This window comes from Dermacentor albipictus, chromosome 4 (assembly GCF_038994185.2).
Source record: "Dermacentor albipictus isolate Rhodes 1998 colony chromosome 4, USDA_Dalb.pri_finalv2, whole genome shotgun sequence".
Classification (NCBI taxonomy): Eukaryota; Metazoa; Arthropoda; class Arachnida; order Ixodida; family Ixodidae; genus Dermacentor; species Dermacentor albipictus.
In genome coordinates, this window is record NC_091824.1 from 100,213,990 (window position 1) to 100,236,690 (window position 22,701).

General features: G+C 42.7%; 1 protein-coding gene and 1 long non-coding RNA gene across 10 annotated transcripts in view; one reads left to right on the plus strand and one right to left on the minus strand.

Annotated features, from left to right (window-relative positions):
- Nucleotides 1–22,701, minus strand: part of LOC135904590 (uncharacterized) — a 900,492-nt gene that overhangs the window by 856,185 nt on the left and 21,606 nt on the right. The window lies entirely within an intron of this gene.
- Nucleotides 1–22,701, plus strand: part of LOC135904591 (uncharacterized) — a 161,074-nt gene that overhangs the window by 32,494 nt on the left and 105,879 nt on the right. The window lies entirely within an intron of this gene.

Sequence of the window (22,701 nt, forward strand, 5' to 3'; positions counted from 1 at the left end):
ATATATATATATATATATATATATATAAATATATGCCAAGTGACGGCGTAGCCTTCACTTGGCAATCGAGATTACGCATTATGCATTAATTGTAACTATGTGCAAATACTTTGACTAGTTAGCCAATCAAATAACTGTTAACAGAAAATTTCACCATGGTGCGCAAGACCACTGCTCACAGTACAGCGTTTATCCTATTGTCAAATCCCGTTGCTCCACCTTTAAAAAAAAACAGCTTCACCAGAGTTAGCGGGGACACATAGTAGAAGGCACTTTCGTATCCGCCCTGGGAGGTCACAGAGCAACGTTATAATGGATCATCGCCGCTATGTGCATCCCGCTTCCTCTTTTTTTTTTTTCACTTCGCCTTCCCTGACTGTTCATTTTATGAGGGAGTGTACTGCACTTGGAGGCCATAAAAAAGTGCCAGCGTGAGGATTCGCAGAACCATAAACTCTCCCTTTATTTAATCAGCTTTCCACGCTTCCAGTACGTGATTTCAGAATCAACAGCCTTTCTGCTTTCTTTTTTTGGGAACCTTACGACATCGAAATGGCCCTGTGCTTTTATGAGCCTATAAACCGCTGCGGTGACGAAATCTAATTTCTGGAGGACTTCTCTGTGTTGTCGAAACCGCGCACCGTTGCTTATAAAACGTAGTGTTTGTTTCCGCTCGATTCTATGCCATCCTTGTCATCACGCACTGTTCGCAGCCTGCTGTTTAGGTTCATAATGCGGGCGAAGTACAGCTCTGGCCACAGGCGAAGTATGACAAGGAACGGCAATGGAGCGTAATTTTCTACATTATCCCGGCCCATAATATGTGGCCTAATCGCGCACTTATGCGAGTTTCAGGCTAGCATCCGGCATCAGGTTATCCTCCGCTTACCCCCCGCAACACCCGTTTACTTAGATTTAGGTACACGCAAAAGGACCCCAGGGGGTCAAAATTTCCGGAGTCCTCCACTACGGCGTGCCTCATAATCAGAAAGTGATTTTGGCACGCAAAACCCCATAATTTACAAAAATTTCTTCGAAGGATTGGCCAACTATCTCGGAAAGAAATGACTAATGTAAAGCTAACGTACATGACTCACCTATCGACAGTGCGTGGACGGCGCAACAAGCGTTTGTAAAATAAGAGGACGTGCGCACGTGGCAACCTCCGGCCATGTTGCTTTTCCTTGTTCATCGATCTTTCTAAACGCCTAAACAGCGTAGTTTTGTGCGTTAACGTAGACATTTCCATATAGGATAAGCTAGTTTCAAAAATGCCGGCAACAACATTCAGCAAAAGAAATTGCAACAAGCTATCAATAAAAAAACAAATGAACAATAAGCAAATTATACTATCTCATTGCCTTTTTCTTACACTTGCCTTCGATTCCTTGCCGAACGTTCCACCATAACTAAAGTGTATTATAAAAGTGTATAGTTCTCTCTCAGTGAACCATATCACGATGCTTTTACATAGTTAGCATGTCGAGAACTGAGTTCCGCAAAACGACATGAAGCGTCATGTTCCATAAACATGGCTGTCCACGAGAGTTTGCGACAGGTGTGCGAAATATTAAGGTTTCTGTCGCTGCAATTAGGAAAACGTTAATGTGAATTTTCTGAAGAACACTTTGTAGTTTACCTGGTTCTGGTGCGCTAGAGTGCTTGGCCGTAAAGGTTCTGAGGCACGACGTTGGCTTAACCACGTAAACGATACTGTAGTACTAAGAATATACTGCATTTTATGATTTCTGAACGCTATACTTTTAAAAACATGAATGGGCCACTTAACCTCCACTTTTTTTTTTATTGCATATCATTAAGAACGAGTAAAGAGAAGTGAGTTGCGGTTGTCGCCTGGTGTGTAACTTGCAGAAAGGCTTGCTATCTCAGAAACCTTGTTCTGGTCAACTGCAGAAAATGGCGTCATTGTCGAGGCAAGTATGTTCGTAGCTGGCTGGATGCATGTAACTGCAGGTTGACAATATTGCAAAATGCAAGCAAGGTAAACCCCGCACAGTCCTCGAAAAATGAACTATGGCTCTAGCGAGGCAGAATGGATGTAGCGAAATCAGGTTGATAGGAGTTTGAAGGGAACTACAGACAACGCATTCCCTGGAGGCTTTTGTCGGTATATTATAGAGGTCTGAAGAGTATATGGTTGCTCGAACAAGGCTAGAAATCATAGCAGATGCATGGCCTTTTCTATAGTTCTGTTCGCTTGAACTTTTTCCTTCACCCGTAACCATTTCTGCTGAAAATTGTGGCGGTATTATTTTCTACTTTTTGGCCAACAAGTCACACTGATCTTCACCTTGTTGTCTGCGCCAGGACCGTTGGCTACAGCGGAGAGCATTAGGGCCATAGTTGTATATTGCAAACTCTCGCACTTTGTATCTTCTCTTTTGAAATGTATGCCGTGTGGCCTTAGTACGGTCCTAATAAGTCTGTGCCATCTCCGTCTACATTAAGAAGAATATATCTTCATAATAAAGTGCAGGGGTCTTGAGATTTATTTTACTGTTCCTCAATGAGCTGATACTTGCGGAAACGTTTAGTGTATTCACATTCTTTTTTTTTGGCGATCATTATTACTACATATTCTGGAATTAATTACATGGGGATAAAAAGCCCAAGTAGTCAAAATTAGTCTCGAGCACACACTGGGTGTCTGTCATAACACTTTAGTTTCCTCAGTCATATGCCCGGTGGGCCAGCGCACACTCAATCATGGCGCTGCAAGACAGGAATTCACGCGTCATGGTTCTATGTGCAGTGTCAATTATTGAGTGACATTGACCATTATTGTCCAAAAACAAGAAAGGTGCTGACAGATGGAATGAAGATGAAAACTAACACGCCGAGGATGACGAGGCCGCCTTTGACGAAGATAGGTCCTCCTATCGAAACGTTGGCCAGCCTGTCTGAGGCACTTCATCCCTGTTTACAAACTTTATACCACACTGACCATTATTTGTTAGAGTGTACAATGCAGAACACCAAGTTTTAATAGATTGACCCAAGCGTAGTATGACTCCGCACACATGCGCAGGTGACATTTTGTTCCCGCGAGGACAGTGAATGTTTAGGAGCCAGGTTTTTCCGACTCCTCCTCTAATTCCTTCGCGACATTTACCTGAAGTGGAAATGGTGAGATGTGTGGGCAGGCTAGCATATCGAAGCAAAATGAGGGGCACGCAGCATGTTGCCTTCCGGTTAAGTACGCCCTCACAGTTTGTCTTCCCTGCATTTGCTGTGACAAGCTTCACACCCTACCGCACTCCGCAGCCCTCTTCCTCCTTGGGTTCCTTCGGGACAAGGAACGAAATTATTTAATCAACCGGTCCGTCCGGCTAGCCGTCCTTTCGTTCATCCGTCTGTCTGTCAGAAGAACAAACAATTTTATTTTCTGGGTGAAAAAAATTTACGTGCCGTCACGGCCCTGCGAAAATAGATGTCCAGCGAAACTGTTGCACAACCACCGTTACAACTGCTGAAGGGGGTATGCAATGCTTCATTAAAGGTTGGATGCTTGTTTTGAGCTTGTCCGTTATTGAAACGTATGCTGTTGTGTGTGTTGTGCGTGCGACTTCAATGAATGTATGCATTGTTCGCTTCACTTTGCTGAGCGCTTGTAGCCTCTGCCTTGCGGAAGTATGAGCTATTGCTTAAATATATATGATCCATTGCATCTTTTCTTGCTTACGGAGGTATGAACTATTGCTGGTGATGATAGATGTTAGTTTTGAGCTTGTTTTTTATTGAAACAGACGCTGTTCTGTACGCTGTGTGCGTGATTCCAATTAATTTAGGCACTGTTCTCATCACTTTGCTCCGTGCTTGTAGCCTCTGAATTACGAAGAGCATGAGCCATTCCATTTTTGATTGCTTAGAGTGGTATGAGCCACTGATGATATGATAATTTCTGATCACGGACAGACACGAAAAATTGCGACTACCAAGAAGCTCACAACTTCCCTGTAAAAAAAGAGAACTAAGCAGGGAGGCTACTAAACGCGAACCACCTCAGAGGCAGCAGAAACGCAACGAGTTTGAGAAAGTAATAAAACTATCTACAATTTACCAACGTCGAGCTGCTTTCATCATCGTGCGCTGTTTCGCTTAGCCAAATTGCGTTTCCTGAGACAGCGTCCCTCCCAGAAACAGACTGAAAAGAATAAGAAGCAAGCTGGCTACATTTCATAGAAAGTAAAAAGTCGCTTGCCCTACATTCGTAATGGACGGAGGCATAAGCTAGTGGGGAGAGGAAATCAATTCTCTGTCGTTCTATCTTAGAGTGTCTTGCGTTTCACGCAGAACATCGTTTCACATGGAGAAACTTTCCCGCCAGCCAAAGTTGCTACGTTCAACAGGTGAACAAAGGCATTCATCATCGAAAAAAATGGAATCAACTAACTGCTTTAACGTGCAGTAAAGGTATCGTGTATTTTTCTGGCATAGTTTTTCACTTATTTACAGACTTCGTGTTTTGGCACGTGTCGGTGATGATGCCGGTTTAATTGCGTCTGTATAGGTCGTTTTGTTTTCAATCTATTACTTCGAGGCTCAGAATTATTGGGAATAATATCCCGCTTTTGGCCTTCGCCGGTACTCTTTCTTATTGTTCACTATACCACTCTGTAGAAAACAAACAAATTTTGATTCCACAAACCCTCACACAACCTTCAGCTCTCGCTAGCAACAGTTTAGGGACAGTGCATGTTCTTCACCTGACTCACAAATAAATTAGGTTTTAGAATACATACTACAAACACTACCAACAGTCTCTTCATTACTAGCAATAAATAGATTGCAGGAAATTCTAATACTATTCACGCAGCAGGTGTTGGTTGTGTCTCAGTTGGGTCTGTTCTTAACAGGAGATTGGATTGACCTCAGGGTAGATGACACCTTGGCCATTATTCCGTCAATTGAATACACTCAGCCAATCCCGACAACACCGGTTGCGTATATCAGTGCGGCAGGAAACCTGTCACGCCTCTCTAAACACAAAATGACGTAGCACGAACCCTACTTTTAGCTTTATAAAGCGTACGCCCCTTACGTCAATAGACTTCACGCTAGAATGTTTTACCGGATTTTCTTTTTCTGAGCGCGAAGACATGAGTTTCACTCTTGTTCGTGTGCGTTTTAATGCACATAGAATGAAATAGTGGGGGGTGTCTTTTTTTTTTAACGCGCACTTACTGAAAGAGCTATAGATGAGCGTGATTCTCTTATAAACTGCTTTCATTCTTGTGTCAAGCTGCCATGATTTGTGCACGACTACTTCAGTGACACAATTTCAGGTAACATCAATAAAGCGCCTATGATGTTTGTTTCACTTCAGTCAAAAAATCGGCTCGCTAGAACTTCCACAGAAAATCGTCATTGAAGTCCACAAATTGCTATGAGAAACCTTGGCGGGCCTTCCCAACATTCGAGACAATAAGAAAACCACCGGCAACAGGCAATTAAATTTTGGTCCTTCTTGTGGGTCCTATTGAACATTTTTGTACTCACCTGGGTTGTTCGCATATGTAGCTTATTTTCTTTTCTTTTCGTTTTCTTTTTTTCCTTTAATAGGCAACTTACCCCTTGCACATGTGGAACTATGCATGAGGACACCTTCACCTGGCCTCTCCTTGATAGAATAGGCACAACTAAATTGTAAAAAGGTATTTGCGTAGTGCATAACTTGTCTAACCAACCGGCTTTCAGTATTTGCAGTGCAATGGTTGCGGTATGAAAGAAGTTAAAAACAACGCACATAACCTACCACGCACAAGGCTCAGAAAAGCGCTGACAAAGGACGTAGACTGCATCGGCCATTACAAAATGTGTATGCATGTCGTTGCATATATTAAGAAAGAGTTTGCCCATTTATTTTCTTCTTGAAATGCAGTTTATTGTATAGGTAAGGCATTCGTGGTTCGCTAAAGAAAAATACAAGAATCATCTTATTCTAATAATAAGTGGAAGAGCGCTGGTGGCATGAACACGCTAAAGGCGGTCGCAATGTCTGGTGTCACTTTAAACAAGCGAAAAGGTTGTTTCACGGTACTATTTCTTCCGTTTTACCGCGAATCAGTCGATGGCTAGGATATCGGGATTCTTCGTGGCGTAACATCGACAGAAAGTTATCACCTTGGGCTCACACCCCCAAATACAGTGGCTCATACCTCTGTAAGGGAGAGGCTACAAGCACTAGTTGAAACGAAGCGAATAGTGCATGCATTCCTTGAAATCACGCATACAACATACAGCACAGCAGAAGTCTCAATAAAGAACAAGTTCAAAACAAGCTTCCGAATCACATTATTGATGGTAAGGTGCACCTCCATCATGCAATATGAAGCACGTAGTGCTCCCATCATACGTTTCCCAGTAAAGATAACTGTTGCGCAAGCTGCCACCGTGACGGCAGCTTAACTGTAGCATATAAGAAGCGGGGAGGGACGTAACTACAGTTTCGTACGTAAAAGAAGAACCCGCCTAGCAACTGATTTGTGTTGTGACAGTGCTATGGCAAGGCCACGCATAATGAGGACTCCCGAAGAGCAGCGTGCATACGAGGGTAGGCGAATTTCTCTTCTCTCTGGTCCACTCCTTCTGGGTGCAAGAAGTAGCGGCACAAGCCTAGTCGCAGGCTGTCGAAGCGCCTTACGCTAATAATTAGGTAAAATACCTGTGAATGTCGCCGCGCAAATAATTTCAACTTATACGTCGCAATGGGTGCTCGTTCTAGTTGTTTACAGCTTCGCTGTCAACCAACTTCACAGCGTGGATTGAAGACCATTTTTTTTCTTCATTCAGTAATATACAATGGCTCTGCCAGGGCCACAGACATATTATACCCATGTTATTTGGGCTGCACTATTACTCTCTTCAAGTTTCCTTCAATGTGCCTTGCTCTATAGCTCAATGCACAAAAGCCCAATTTTATCTTTAAATTGAGCGTTACCACACTAGCTCGAAGTGTTTTCGCGACGTACTTCAGCCTTTTGCTTTCATTGACACGAAGCGGGTTGCCTTTAGAAAAGTAGCCATGCAGAAAAGTTATGGCTTCGCTTCTTTCATTCAAAAGGGCTTGAAATGGAGAAAAACAGCCTCTATGAAGGAACGTGGCATGGTCGGAGGTCGTCGTGATGACCTTCTATTGAGACTCAGCAGACAATACATGACTTTTTAAAAAAAAAAGAACGTTGCTGCGCATCGATACAGAAAAACGCAAAATAATACTGCACAGTTGGAAGAATACAAAAACGAAGTTGAAATTTATACGGAGTGAAGAAAAGCTGTCAAATGTTAGATTTTCATCGAATATAATGTGAAGTATTAAAAGGTGGCAGAACATGAAAGATTAAGGAGACCTAAAAAAAGCAAAACTATGCGATGAAGCCGGCCTCCTCTTTGCCCCAAAGTGTTTGCAGGTCTTCGTAGAAATGGCCGCACAGCCGGCAAGCAAGAGCGCGGTAAAAGGTGCACAGAAACGGAAGAATGGTAGAGCATAGCAGCACATTAGGGAGACCCCAACGGCTCACTGCATAAGTTTCTTTTGAACAGGGGGTCATAACTTTCTCCTGATCGAGACTCCGCATTATGAGTGGCTGGGATCCTTTACGTGCTTGCCGAGTGCGCACATGTGAAGAAGCACCTCCTCGCACCCTTCCGTGGAGATTGTTCTGTGTACAGATTGTTGGACTGTACAGCACTCAGACTGCTCTTTGGCAGATTAACACCTGTTTGAGAAATGCCCAGTGTACAGCGCATTGCATGAATGAAGAGAAAAATTTATGAATGTATCATTTTCAGTACCTTGCCTGATGTCTGCAGCAATTATGAGGTCTAAGAAAGTTTGCTCAATGAACTACAGTATAGCAAGCACAGTCCATATGGCTTTATTTGTGCTTCACATTTCTTCAAGGGAAATACGTAAACATACGATTGTTGTTGGGGCTCATGTTGTTCTTAGGAACTTGCCTTTGAGACAGTGGCGCAGTATCGCGGACAGAAAACATATATGGTAGCAGTGTTAGAACCGGCATCAATTTCTAATAGGCCAAACAAGTTTAAGTTTTCACAGAAACGCGATTAAACAAGCGCCCAAGCAAACAGAGCTCAACGGAAAAGCTTATACTTCATACCAAGTCTCCATATTCTCTATGCATATTCAATATGTAGTGCGGCGAGACTCAAAACCATACATTGCCACGTGTCGTCGTTTTATTTGTTGCCAAAGTTCCTCTTAAATGTATGATCACTGTTATCAAGCAGACATCGGGTTCACGACATACCTCTAGCATTCGAAATTTTCTGAAGCCTGTGACCAATTCTTCAGTAAAGAAAGAAAGTTTGGTCCGATTGTGTCTGAGTCGCGAATAGCGTTGTTCGTTCACCGATGTACGTGAACAACAACGATTACTCAGCAATCTATTGTGTGGCGTAGCGGACGCACTTGACCTGCGAGATCAGAGGCGGCGACTGACGGCTGTGCTCGGAGCTAGCCTTGTGGTTTGAGTGTTGCTTGCCTTCCTGGACGCATGCTGGGCTAATAGTGAGTTATATAAATAAGCCACACTTCCTGCGGTATTTATTGTGCTTAACCGTCACTACAATGCCAGAAGATGCGTAGCTGCTACTCGCGAATTTGCATAATTTCTGAAAGGGCCGCTGTATCTATCGCTTTACCTGCTGTACGGAGCACACTACAATAAAGTGTGCGTGTATATTAAATAAAGAATATATGGTATGGGTAGGCCCTGTTTCTGCATCTAAGCGACAAAAAATTGTACAAAATAGCCTGTCTAATCACAGATAAATGGAATAATTTAGAGCAAACAATTTTTTTAATGGTTGTGACCATAATCGTGCGTAAGAAAGAATACACTATAGTATATAATTAGCTCTTTTATTACTTTTTACAACATTGAGATCTCCTAAAGCTGATTAGAATTTCTTGCGTGAATACAGACCGTCCTCTAACTCTCTAACTCACCAAAAGCTCTAAATCTCTGCCACATCTGTGCACTTCACATCAATCATGTTAAATTGTGTACTCAATTGTAGAAACCTATTTACCTTGCCCCAGTCAACTTCTTTCTCTTATCATCAGAAACGATGTCATCAATGTGCGTTTCTTTTGTAACTTATGCTGCGTTCATTATCGCATTGGCATTACATGGATGGCAATAGTATTGATATTGTAGCACGTGAAAATAACTTGAAAAGTATTAGCTTATGCTTAAAACCTTTTGGTTATTTTGAACGAGGATCTGGGTGATGATCGAGGGCAGCATGTTTTATATTGAAACGCGTGTTTTCAGTTGTGTCCTCTAACTTTCCACGAAGACTTAACAGGAAAATGAAAAAACAAACAAGTTGTAGCTAAACAAAACATTAAGTGATAAGAATGAAGTTGCGCATGGGGGGGTGCTTAATTTTGAGAGGACTTTGTAAAGAGTAATCCTGAGAGCGGAACTTTGAATTACTTGGCCAACATTTCTAATATTTCTTTCACATAATTCCTTCGCTATCTGCATCTTTCACCTTGTTTTTCTGTACTCTTCGGCAGTAGTTCAGTGACATATCTCAACAGCCGGACCTCGGTGAAATAAGAACTCTGCTACTCCTACTGGCATCACCTTGTTCTCTTGCTCCCTGAAGTTTGCGTTCTCCTATTGAAATTCAACCGACTGTAACTCCAGACGGTTTTCTTTTTCCTTTTCATCTTTTTTTTTCTTCTTTTTTTCTTTGCTACTGGGGCAGTCTTCTTTAAATAAAATGAGTACCACTCTGGAAAAACGTTTACGAAGGTTCAATGGTTGGATAAAGTGCAGTGCAATCCTTGTTCAAATTACACAGCGTAAGCCACGCAAGTTATGAGTGGATTACTATTTTTTTATTGATTAGAGCTCTTTAAAGGAGACGCTCTTATTTCTTTGAGAACCACGCACGCACGCCAACACATACATAAGGAGAAAGAAGCAAAGGTGGAAGTAAGCGCTGTAAACGCAGCGGCAGATCTAATTATCTTGCGGTGTAAACCGGCCCGTTGCATAGATTGACACTGCGGCGCCTTTGGGACTCCGTTACGATTTCTGGCTTCCTTGTTGTCACTATCTGTAAAGTAATTGGAAGAAATACACCAAAGGAACTCAACGTGTCACGGGAAAAGCAACTAGAGCGTCGGATAACCATTTTCCTATTATCACCTTAGATATTTCGATATCTGGCTATGTAGCAGCGGAATTCATCGTGTCGTCATAGAGAAATAAAATTAAATAGCAACACTCAACGACAAGGAGAGCATTAACCAGTTAACCAGCGGCAACAACAAGACACGGTGGCACCAAATGGTGCAACTAAATTTCAGGCGTTATGGGAATATGTGGAAGCTGGTTGAGAAAAAAAGAAGATATATTTTTTTAATAATGGGAGCTATGTCTCACTGCTGAATATCAGCATTCTCATTGAATCAATTTATAAATCCCCCCCCCTCCTTTTGCCCCCTGTGCCAAGCACATAAACACAGATTCACTACCCTCTGTACGAAGGCTGAGCCTTTATTGAACAAGTTTCTCGTCACACCATCCCCTCTTGCTATAAACAAAGAGCCCTTAATTATAATATTACTTTTTTTTGTTGGAGGTAAGTCCAATTACAACAACCTATGCTACGGCTGAAGAGTGGCAAACGACAAAACAAAGCCCACTAGCTCCCCCTGCATATAGCATTAAGTGAGCTGCATTTACGCCTGTCAAGAAAAAAAAATCCCAAGAACGTTATTATCTAGGCTTCGTGAGAAAAAAATGCCTATAAAAGAGAGAAGTAAGTCACGGCTGTCAAATTATTTCGTTTCTTTGTCAATGACTCTGCTCGGTTGAATTATGAATATAACGCGCAAAAAGTAGTATATTTTGGCGGTGCTTCTTTAGGAGCTTTCGGGACCTAAAACCGCTTGCAAACAAGGAAAAGAGGAAACAGACTTGCCCCGTTTTCTTCTCTATGGTAATTGCACGGTTTTCTTTCCAGTTTCCACGTTTTTTTTTTTCTAAATTATAAAAAAGAGGATGTCAAGGTTCATTTTCAGCTAGTGGAGGCACGAACTGGAAATATCGTTTCTGGTTGCATCTCCTTCTATAAATAAATTTAAAAAAGCGAATTGTGTGGGCGAAGAGCGATTTGTTGCTTCTTGTAATAATCTTCGTTATCACTACACCAATCACCTCGAAGAACTTGAGCGTATATTATAGCACTCGCATTTAATGTAAGTCTTACAACTGCCCGACCTAGCTTTAGAGCTGTAGCCTTCTAAAAGCCGCGGCAAAAAAAAATGACTTTTTGGCTTTTCTGACCAACCACCATACACTTCTGTTGACCCCTTTTTTGTTTAAATCAAATTCATGCGCATACACCATAGCTTTTGTTCTGGCAAGCTAAACAGACACGTTAGGTGAAAAGTGTCCGGAGTAATATGTTCAGCTAAAATGTAATTCGAGCTTTGTATGCACCGCACGCACACATTTCTAGCGCATGTGCCCAACACCAAACGCAGCTAAAAGGCTATTCAAGTTTTCATTTTCAAACCCCTGGGAATCCCAACAGTCATGTGAGACGAAGACGACCCACCGCACAACAGCTTGCACAAATCGCGAGAATTCTTCAGCGGGGGTGGCGCTTCAATGATGTATCTTCGGACGGAAAGAATAGCCTGTGACAGGCGGCATCGGTAATGACATGCCACTAACCTGCACATGCAAGCACGCACAGGTGGATTATTTGTAAACCTATAACGGTGAAGATTTCATAAGAACTCGCGAAGGCTATTCGGCCCATCAGAAAGACCTGACTGCAGTCAAATATATTTACTTGTCCCTGTTTAGAGCGGCAATTCTCTAGTGACGTGTTCTGTTGCGTAACAGAACACCCAAGCGCGCCTCTGCTTAATAGAATTCGATATTATTCTCATCAACGGAACCAATTTTCTGCCCTTACTGATTCGTTCTGCTCATTGTCGTTTGGCGAAAAACTCCACATACCCGTTACTCTTCCCGCCGCGTGGGCATGGAAGCGCCTACTTCATCTCTACCAAAATCATTACTTCATTCCCTTCTCAAACTTTGACTCGTTGCTTTTTTTTATGGCTACTGTGAATGCTCTCTGAGTTCGATCCGCTCAATGTTGCCTTGAATCATTCGCGGTAAATTACGTCCAGAAGCGAGCTTATGCGCCCTGCGTTGCAAATCTGGCCTTGCGAAACGGGCGATGTCTGGCTACCAACGGACGACCATTCTATAGGCAACAGATAAGTGATGCCATTTTATCTTGCCATCGGCATGGCGTACAAACTTTCTTTTTCTACTTTTAATTTTCTTTCTATCATGCGACCTTTATATACGTGGCCTGGGCCAGGACACACGAACACTCTTGATACCCCGGGAAACTGATGAAATCGGGTCGAATGTCGAACGTTGCCCAATGTGTAGATCAGGATGCATCGGTGCTACCTGATGCGTCAAATGGGCGACGACAAAGGATCAGCGAGCGCCGTTACCTCCCCTCCTTGCGAAAAAGTCGGCACACGGACATCGATGTTTGCGCAATGCGCCCCTGTGTGCGTGCTTTCTTGTAAGCATTCGTGCACTTTGTTCCTGCCTCGCGGCGCAGAATGAACTGGTGCCTGGGGAAAAGCTGAAAATGGATATCTGGAGCCCCGATAAAGCAGGAAACTTTAAACGACCCCTTTGATAGCAATTCGAAGGCACGAGTTGCCTCTCCTCTGTAGAAGCTCATCTTCTTTCTTTTCGATGTTAAGAACTTTGAATAACTTGAATGAGCGCTTTTAAGAACCTGCCCTATTTAGAAGCATCTCCTGAGGGCCGTCTCGTCTTATACTTGCTGTATCTTCTGATGATACTGCATAGGCATGTTGCCAAACTGCTTAAGACGGCCCGGCTCGCCTTTGACAAAGCAAGAAGTCATTGAGTGGAAGAAAAGCGACAAGGGTTTTGACTTCAAGCTCAAGTGACACTTCGAACAATGGGATCTTCCCGTATTGCAAAAAGAACGTAAAAGAAAAGCGTGGTTTCTTAGAAAGGACCAACAGAGGAATTCTTTTGAATTGAGTCTTCAGCCGTAAGCATTGTCGAACAAAGAAGGTGAGCCCTTGAACATTGAAATTATTCCTGAGAGATGGCACGTAGCGGTGAAATAACGTGTAGAAAATTGCGATGCGCAGTTTCCGCATCAGGGAAACGCGCTGCACACTTTAAACAGATGCCAAATGCACCACCACTGGGAGAGAAAAAAGCACAGCGGACTTGAACAATTCTCTCTACCCTGAACTCATGTACTGTGACAGCAGCCATTTTCCGACACTTCCTTCTTTTTCGCCAAACAATTGCGCTTACCCAGTACTGGGAAGAACATAAAGTCAGCAGTTACATGGTTGTTGGTTGGGAACGCGGGGTGGTGTCGATAAAGTGTAAAAAAATAAAAATTCGAGAAAAAATGAAAGATTCGAAATATCATTTACGTGATCGTTAGACATTCTCAGCTATGTTAGAAAAATAAAAATGTTCTTACGTTAATTAACTTCCAGCTTTATCTTCTTTGTGATGTACGCGACTTCTTTTCTGTGAGATGTAGTAATCCATGCTGTAGAATTCACAACACACTGACAGGCTTTAGCACTGCCAGACTTCCTGCGTCTTGCTATAAAAGACATATTCATTTCAACTGCATCGCTTTATAAAACCTAATGTTCGCAGCTGTCTGGTGAAAGGCTGCATGTCGCTTTCTTTATTTTTATTCTTTGAAAATATTTGTTTGATACAATCTTGGTGCATTTAGTTTTTCTTAGTGCACTAACCCGTTTAAATTGCCTTATAATCATTGTAGTAAATTGTGGGAAGCTTTTTAAGACTCTCATATTTTCTTATGCCACCATTCATTAGGAAAACTAACAAGCACATATCTGCCCGAGGTGTCGGCAGCCTGGCTCTCGAGACTACCTTTGCCTATTAGGATTGCTTAGACAAATTGAAATTTGGTGTTGGTGTAAATTAATGTTCAAGCCGCAGTTGACGCAGTTTTGATAAGTGGTTCTTCATTTTAAGGTTGTTGGCTCGATTTGAAAGTCCCGGCTGTGGATTATTCAACTCTGAGGCCACAAGTTCTACAACGTATGTCATGAGCGAAATGACCCAGTGCTATTTAAATAATTTCTAGGAAAGCTTTTTTTTTGTGAACTTTCGTGATGCCATTGGGTAAAACAAAAACTAGATGTGTGACATCGTCGTAGCCATATCTTCTCAGCATTGACTACGTCAGTGCGCCGACGCAATTTTGCAACAACAATTGATTCTTAGCATGTCCTCTATTCGGGGTAAGTGTAAGTTTGAGGCTCATGATCAGCATGATCACTTTCATATACGCCTTTTCTCTTCTATCGAAGCTGTTTCCATGAGCATGACGATAAGGATTTTCACGCCGACCCACTACCTCCTTCTAAAGAACAACATCTGTTCAATGCCCGCAATGTCATCCTCGTCCGCTACGTTGTTTGTTCTGACCTAGAGAGAGAGAGAGAGACTCTTTTTTAGAAGAACAGAGATTTTTGCCGGCGCGTATACAATTGCTGACATGCTACTTTGTATAGATATGGGGAATGAGATTAAAATATTCCGGAGGAGAGTGGGAAAAAAGAGAATAAAAATAATTATGAAATGGGCAAGGGGACCTGATACTAATATTTGCAGGTGACATTGAGGGTAAATTTAGGCTTTAGCATATGAAATGTTCAGTATTTAAAGCTTTCCTATTAGACCAATTTCTGGCGAGTATTTGAACAATAAATCCAAAACCCGCCGCTGTTCTGAAGGGCCAGGCATTGGACCTAAGATGCTCGGTAATGTTAACGGATCGCGGCAAATAATGTCCATTTGTTGCTTAAATAATTGTCTCTTGTCGCGGTACGCGGGGCATTCTAGTAATATGTGCTCCATTGTCTCTAAGTTGCCGCAGTTATCACAGTAGGGGTTAGTGGTAAGCCCTATGCAGTACAGATAATTGTTCGTGAATGCCACGTCCAGTCGATGACGATGGTACAATGCTTCAAAGTGTCGAGGAAGTGGTCATGGAATTTTCAGTCTCATATCTGGGTCAATATACCGCAAGAAGTTATCTTGGTGAAGTGCCAGATTCTAGATGCAGTCTTTTTCTTGATAGGTATATCTTTTTGCCATGTTTTAAGCGCTGGTTTTTGTAAAAAAATGTTCCTTCGAAATTGCGGTATTCGAGTCCATTTCGGGCGGCTTCATCCGCTTCTATATTTCTCTAAATACCGTCTAGGCCAGGTATCCACTAGAATTTGATGCCATGCCCAGCTCATTTCAATTCTCATATGAAAAAAAAATACAAAAAAGACCTTGGCTATTACGTGGCAAAACCACAATTTGATTAAGAGGCACACCGTAGTCAGGGACTCCAGTATGGATTTGACCACCTTGAATTCTTTAACGTGCACCCAGAGCACGCAGCCTGGATGTTATTTTTAATTTACCCCCCATCGAAATGCAGCAGCCGCCGACGATGCCGAGATTCCATCCAATGCTTTTGGGCTTAGTAGAGCAACACAATAGCAACTACGCAATCACGGCGGGTCTTTTGCAAAAGGCCTCTCATCTTCGCATAATATTATCGTGCCTAAGCGTTTTGTAATTCTTGCATCTGACACGAATTTTCATAGCGAAAGTATTAAGCATGCCAGTAAATTTCTCCTATGATCACACTGAACAAACGATATCAAAAACACCTGCCACGGGTTCATTAATCGAATTCGCCTGATGCTTCTGTCGCAAAAACCTTGTTCGCTATGTACTTTCGTGTGTGCTCCGGCCATCGCTATAGTGCGTCTCTTTCTTCAACTTGTTTGAATGTGCGTCCTTTTACAAAACACAGAGCTCAAAGGCGGCGCGTGGGTACTATTCACAACCAGGATGACTATCTTTATGGAAAGTTTTAAAGAAACGTACGCACGTACAAACACTTATTAAGAGTGCGTCAATGAGATCTTAACTTATTTATTTCGGGGTACGTCCGATCTACCAGTTTATCCCTTTGAAATTACGGTGTACCCATAAGGGAAAAACTCTTTCGCAAAGCCGTATCCCATGAATATTCACACTACCGTCATAGTACAGTGGTTAGAATACAGTAGTACTAGTATAAGATTTTATTCAGCCAATAATTACAGGCCGCGCATATCGACAGCCTGGGTGGCCAGTCGACGCTGTTGTCCATCGTTGTCCATCGTACACACATTGCCTGTGCTGCGTATGGTTCTGCCCAAACGTGAGGTTTCGAAATTCTACATCTAGCAGCTCACTTTGCTGGTATTTATTGCTAGCCCGGCTGAGGTCTTGCTGTTCTAACCAACGGCGAATTTAGAAATGGCTATTACCAATAAAGACGGGATAGTGGAATGTATGCAAAATGAACAAGAAGTGGTCTTAATAAACGCCAAATTTCCAGTATGTTATGTGGCACAAGCGTCTTCAGTTTGCAGTCAGTGAATACTACTACAACTATAAAGAAACTGCTGGAAGATAACCATTGTTAGCGTTAAAGTACACATTTAAGTGTTCCTTCTCAAAAAGAGAACAGAAAAAGTATGTCAATTTTTCTAACATGTGTTCGCTTCTGTTTTCCGTTAGCTCGTGTTTTGCGATTTTACCAACACAGTTTGTTTATTGTTCTTTCGTAATTGTACAGATTAACTTGTTCGTGTATTGAAGTAAAGCAGCAACTTTTACTCCTCTCATGACTGCAGCTGTCATGAAGTGCGAAAGAGTCAAATGCTGGCATGCCGTTGTAACTGATCATACTTGTCCAGATAAGCACGCTACGTAAAATATGTGAGATGTGACCGCACCATTTGACTAGACCAGGCACTACACAACACAACCATGTGCCCACTGTACCAGCTTATATAGCCATGCCATGAGCGGTACTAAAACCGGGTACTTAGAAACAGTTCCTTAAACTAGCTACAGCCCTGACTAATTTGATGCGACGTAGTTGCGCAAGCGCTATGACTTTATGGTGATCAAGCATCAGGCCACGGGTTCAATTTCAAGATGCTGCGGCTGCATTTTGATGAGGGCGTAATGTCAAAACACTTGTGTAATTGTATTTATGTATATGTTAAAGAACCGCAGGTTGCCATATTTATTCCGGTCTTCTAACCTAACTACAATGCTGCTTTGCAACGTTAAATCCTGCGATATGAATGAATCATTGTGGTGATGTGACATTGATGTGCCGCTTGTTACTCTGGCAGACATTTATGCAGGCATATTCGTCAATCAATACAATTAGTGACACGCTAATATCCAAATCTTGAATTTACGATGAGCGCGCTAAAAGCTTTTCGTGGTTTTTGCTCGTAATACATTGTCCAATTCCAGCTTCCCGTGGAGATAATACTTAAAATTGCTTCATTAAGACCCATTTTCAGATGCACAAACTCTCGACATGCCAACCTGACCACCGTTAATTGGAAGTTACCAACAAACTGAGTCATTCAATATAATTTTTATTTATTTCACAAATTGTGGTGATTTGGAGGCCTTTTCCGTCTTTTGGCACATCTCGAATAAGATTGCACATGAAAGCGGTGTTCGTATTAACAGATTAACAGCGCTATTGCCGACTAGGACAAGAAGTGTAACAAGATGGGCCATGTCACCTTTCTTGTCTTTGTCGGCAATTGCGCTGTTAATCTTTTAATATGCCTCACCAACAAGTCCGAACAAGCACACCCCGTAGTGTACGCGCAGGTTTCCCCTATTCTTCCACTGCCTTCCGGCACCAGTGTTCAGTGTCGACGATGAATTTAATGTCTTAGAACTGAGGGTAAACAGCGCGAATAAAGCAAGGACACGAGGAAACAAATACCACAGACAAGCGCTGACTGCCAACTGGAAGTTTATTTGAAATTCTCCAGCCAATTTATACCTTTTTCAGCATAGTCATGCGTACACCAGTCGCAAAAACATCTGCAAATCAGCAACATCATAATCTTTCATCCAAAAACTTAACCTATTTAACCTGAACTGAACATGAAAACTGAATGTTTAACTTGAGTTCTAAATATGAACAAACTAGCCCTCATCAAGATCTTAGTAATTTGATTTCCTATGTAGAGGGCGAATCGTTCTTGTTTCTTTATTACTCTAAAAAAATAATCTTCAAGTTTCACATAAAATAGTTACCTTTTTGTCTACGCGCTATATTTTAGATGGCTTTCACGTCTGCAGATATTTGTACATTGTAAGTTGAACACTGAATTCAGAATAAGTTCGTGCAGCAAAAGGTAAACAATAATTGCCGCGCACACTTGCACATCTGTAATCCACTGGATTTTGAAATACGTAAGAGACACTTTTGCGAACGTATACACGCGAAATTACCACGTACGCAGCAATGACACTGCTCCAACGCACATAGTAAGCAAGCGTTTTCCTTGATTGACTCCTGCCCCCCCCCCCCCCCCCTCCTCCATCGCAATGAGGACCTGTACAGTGGTCCCGTAGTATCGAAGGAACGTTATTGAGGCGGCGGGCTTCCCCTCACAGTCTCGCAGTCTGTAGTCCCATGTCTGGCTTTCATTATCGGCGAGATCAATGTCTCGAGGGAAATGAAGGCTGGACCGGGAACGGGCGTGTTCGAGGGAGACATTCCGGCACCAAATGAGAGTTTGTTGATTTGGGCGACAACGAGCTCCACATTCTGCTCGGAAGCGGTCCGCGATTGCGTTCGCCCTTGCTGAAGGAAGATATCCCTTCGATCACAGAGCATTGCAGGCTAGAACACATGTTTGCCCGCCTATGCACATCGTCTGTGTATACATCCCGTGTTCCGTGTTCGGGTGCCGTTAGGAGACGCTGAATGATCGATGACAGGCTTTTTACCACATTGATTACGTGGCTGCCGCAGTGAGCGTTTTTTTTCTGTCAGTCTGCACAGAAAGAAACATGATGAAAGCGGTTTGCCAGCCTATTCTCGCAAGAAATCATTAAGCTCTAGAAAGTAGACCGCGTTGTACAGTTTAATTAGGGCTAATGTTCACGATCATTATTAACCCAGCTTCGGTTCCTCCGTCCTTGATCCACTTCTGTTGTGTAACAGAAGTTTTGAAAGACGATGTCTTAGTGAGTTACCACCATTTTCCGTATCGGGTATGTCTCTAGCCTTTTACTATTATTATTATTATTATTGTTATAACCATCACCAGCCTACTTATATGTACACTGAAGGACGAAGGCCTCTTCCTGCGATCTCTAATAACACTGTTTGGCGCTAGCTAATTCTGGCTCGTGCTTACAACTTTCCTCATTGTGTTACCCACCAAGTTTTCTGCCAACCTCGACTGCACTTCCCATTCCATAGCATCCATTCTATAACTCTAATGATCCGCCGATTATATACCCTATGCGTTAAACAGCCTGTCCAGCTATATTTTCTTTTCTCTTTAAGTAAACTAGAAAACCGGCTATACCCGTTTGCTCTCGAATCCACACCACTCGTTTCCCCTCTCCTAACGTTACACATAACATTTTTCGTTCCATCGCTGTTTGTGGGGTCCTTGCCCTCGAGTTTCTTAGTTAACATTCAAGTTTCTGCCTATTATATTAACACCGGTAGAATACAAGGATTGTACACTTTTCTTTTCAACGAGAGTGGTAAGCTCCAAGTCAGGATTTGGCAATGCCAGCCATTTGCAATCCGACCCATTTTTATTCATATGTAAATTCATTTCTCATGATCAGGATGCCTTGTGAGTAATTGTCCAAGGTAAACGTACTCCTGTACAGACTCTAGAGTCTGACTGGTGATCGTGAATTCTTGTTGCTTTGCCAGGCTGTTGAACATTATTTTGTCCTTCTGCATATTAATCTTCAACCCCACTCTTACCCTCTTTTATTTCATTGCACTTGTTTTTACCCTCAGTGCCTTTCGGCATTACAGAGGGAGGGGGGCATACTGAAAATATTTTGCGCCAAAAAACAACACACACAAGAAAGACGGCGACACCACGGGCACTACTTCAACTGTTTAATGAGGGTGAAAGCACTCGACATATATAGCCCTTCAAAACACCGTGCATGCGTACAAGACAACATGGAGTACAAGGTTTTACCAGAGTAGGCGCGATAGAAACTTCAGCTCAGCATCGTAAAGAAAAACCGATGTATCACTAACACAGTTTGGAACCGCTTTCTTCATGTTGCACGTGAGACACAGCGTGATCCAGACAATATAATTTCCGGCATATTGCATGAACATAACAACAATGCAAGGAAATCATCCCACCTCCTCGGTTAAAGTCCTCAATCCTTTGTTCCAATTTGCCCCCAGTGTTGCTGAACAGGACAATGTCATCTGCAAACCACTGGTTGCTGATATATTTGCCGTTGATCTTCACTTCTAAGCCTTCCCAGTCTAATAGCTTGAATACTTCTAAGCATGCAGTGAATGGCATTTGAGGAATTGTGTCTCCTTTCCTGATTCCTTTCTTCGTAGGGAACTTTCTAGTTTTCTTGTGAAGAACCAAGGTAGCTGTGAAATCTTAGGTATTTTCCAAGATATTCACGTATGCCTCCTGTATTCCATGACTACGCAATGCCTCTATGATTGCTGTTATCTCTACTAAATCAAATGACTTTTCATACCCTATGAAAGCCATACAAAGAGGTTGATTGTACATCGCGGAGTTCTCAATTACCTGACTGATGGCATGGATGCGATTCATTGTAAAATATCCCTTCCTGAAACGGGGCTGTTCCCTTGGTTGATCGAAGTCATGTGTTGCCCTCTTCATGTGAAAATTATTTCCCTGAACATTTCATTATATTTTGTAAGCTTCGGCAAGGGGCCTATAATTCGATTGCTTAATGTCTCCCTTCTTATGAATTACTATAACGTTGGCATTCTTCCAGCTCTCTGCTACACTTGCAGTCATGAGCATTGCGTATAAAAGACCGCAAGCTTTTCAAGCATGATCCCGGAGATAGTGCAGCCTAAAAACGTTGACTATATATGTATGTACATATGACTGTGTAAAATACCGCTACACCCTCGCTATCCGGCTAGGACGTGACCGCAACGACACCGCAACACAAATGTAGAGGTATCGCCACGTTGGTCAGCAACAAGCTAGCTCACACGACACACAAAATCAATCACGACCGCAGCAATTGCGAATTCATTCTCACGGAAGTCTTCATTAGAGCCAAGAACGCCAAGAGCATATTCATCCTAAACGTTTACAGCAGCCCCAAGCACAGAGCACAAAAATTTAGGCAAATACTCCAGCTCGCCCGCAACCGTGCCTGCGACAACCCCATGATCGTGGCCGGGGACTTCAACGCCCCTAACACGGCCTGGGGATACGTCGCCAGCAGTGCCAAGGGGAAGTACGAGGGCCGTTTTTTTTTCAACCTCCGATTGGCTATAAATAAAAGACAAGTTCATCTAAAACAATAATTTTATTACCAAAAGATTAGTACAGTTACGGTTACTTTTCGACATAATCACCGAAGAGATTGAGGCATTTGTCATATCTGTGGACAAGTTTGCAATACCCTCTTCAAAAAAAGTTGCCGCCAATGAATTCAAGTAGTCCTTGACGTTGGTTTGAAGGTCGCCATTGGTTTGAAAGCGCTTCCCACCAAGCCACGTCTTCTGTCCAGGAAAAAGATGAAAGTCGCAGGGTGCTAAGTCTGGACTGTATGGCGGATGATCGAAAATGTCCCATCCAAATTGTTCGAGAAGCCGTTGAGTTGCTCCAGCAGTGTGTGGACGGGCATTGTCATGGATCAGAACAACTCCAGCGGTCAGCTTTCCTCTTCGTTTGTTCTGAATGGCTCTACGCAAACGTCGTAATGTTTCACAACAAACAGCTGCAGTGATTGAGGTTCCGGGCTCCATAAACTCCACAAGCAACACACCTTGTTGATCCCAAAACACAGTAGCCATGGTCTTTCTGTTGTTGAAGGTTTTTTTGAATTTCTTTGGTTTGTTTGGTGAATTTGAATGCATCCATTGTTGTGATTGTCGTTTTGTTTCCGGTGTGTCGTATTGAATCCAGGTTTCATCCCAAGTCACGATTGATTTCAAGAGGTTGTCTCCTTCATCCTGATAACGCTCAAGGAACTCCAAAGCTGACGCCATTCGTCGAGTTTTGTGGCCGTCCGTCAACATTTTTGGGACCCAACGTGCACAAAGTTTTTTGTAGCGTAACCGTTCAGTAACAATAGAGTACAAAACAGACCTTGACACTTCTGGAAATTCCGTAGATAAAGCAGTAATGGTGAATCTGCGGTTTTCTTTAACCATTCTGTCAACTCGTTGAACCAGGTCATCTGAAACGACAGATTTGCGTCCTTGGCCCCCTTCATCATGCACATCATTACGTCCATCTTTAAAATTTCGACACCATTCACGCACAACGCCATCACTCATGAAGTTTTCCCCATACACTCGACTCATTCTGCGATGGATTTATGCAGCACCATGGCCTTCGGCCTGTAGAAAACGAATAACACTTCGTAATTCACACTTGGCGGGAGCAACAATAATGGCAGCCATGTTTACGTGGCTGTAGCACAATGCCAACTGACGCCTGAATGTCAACAA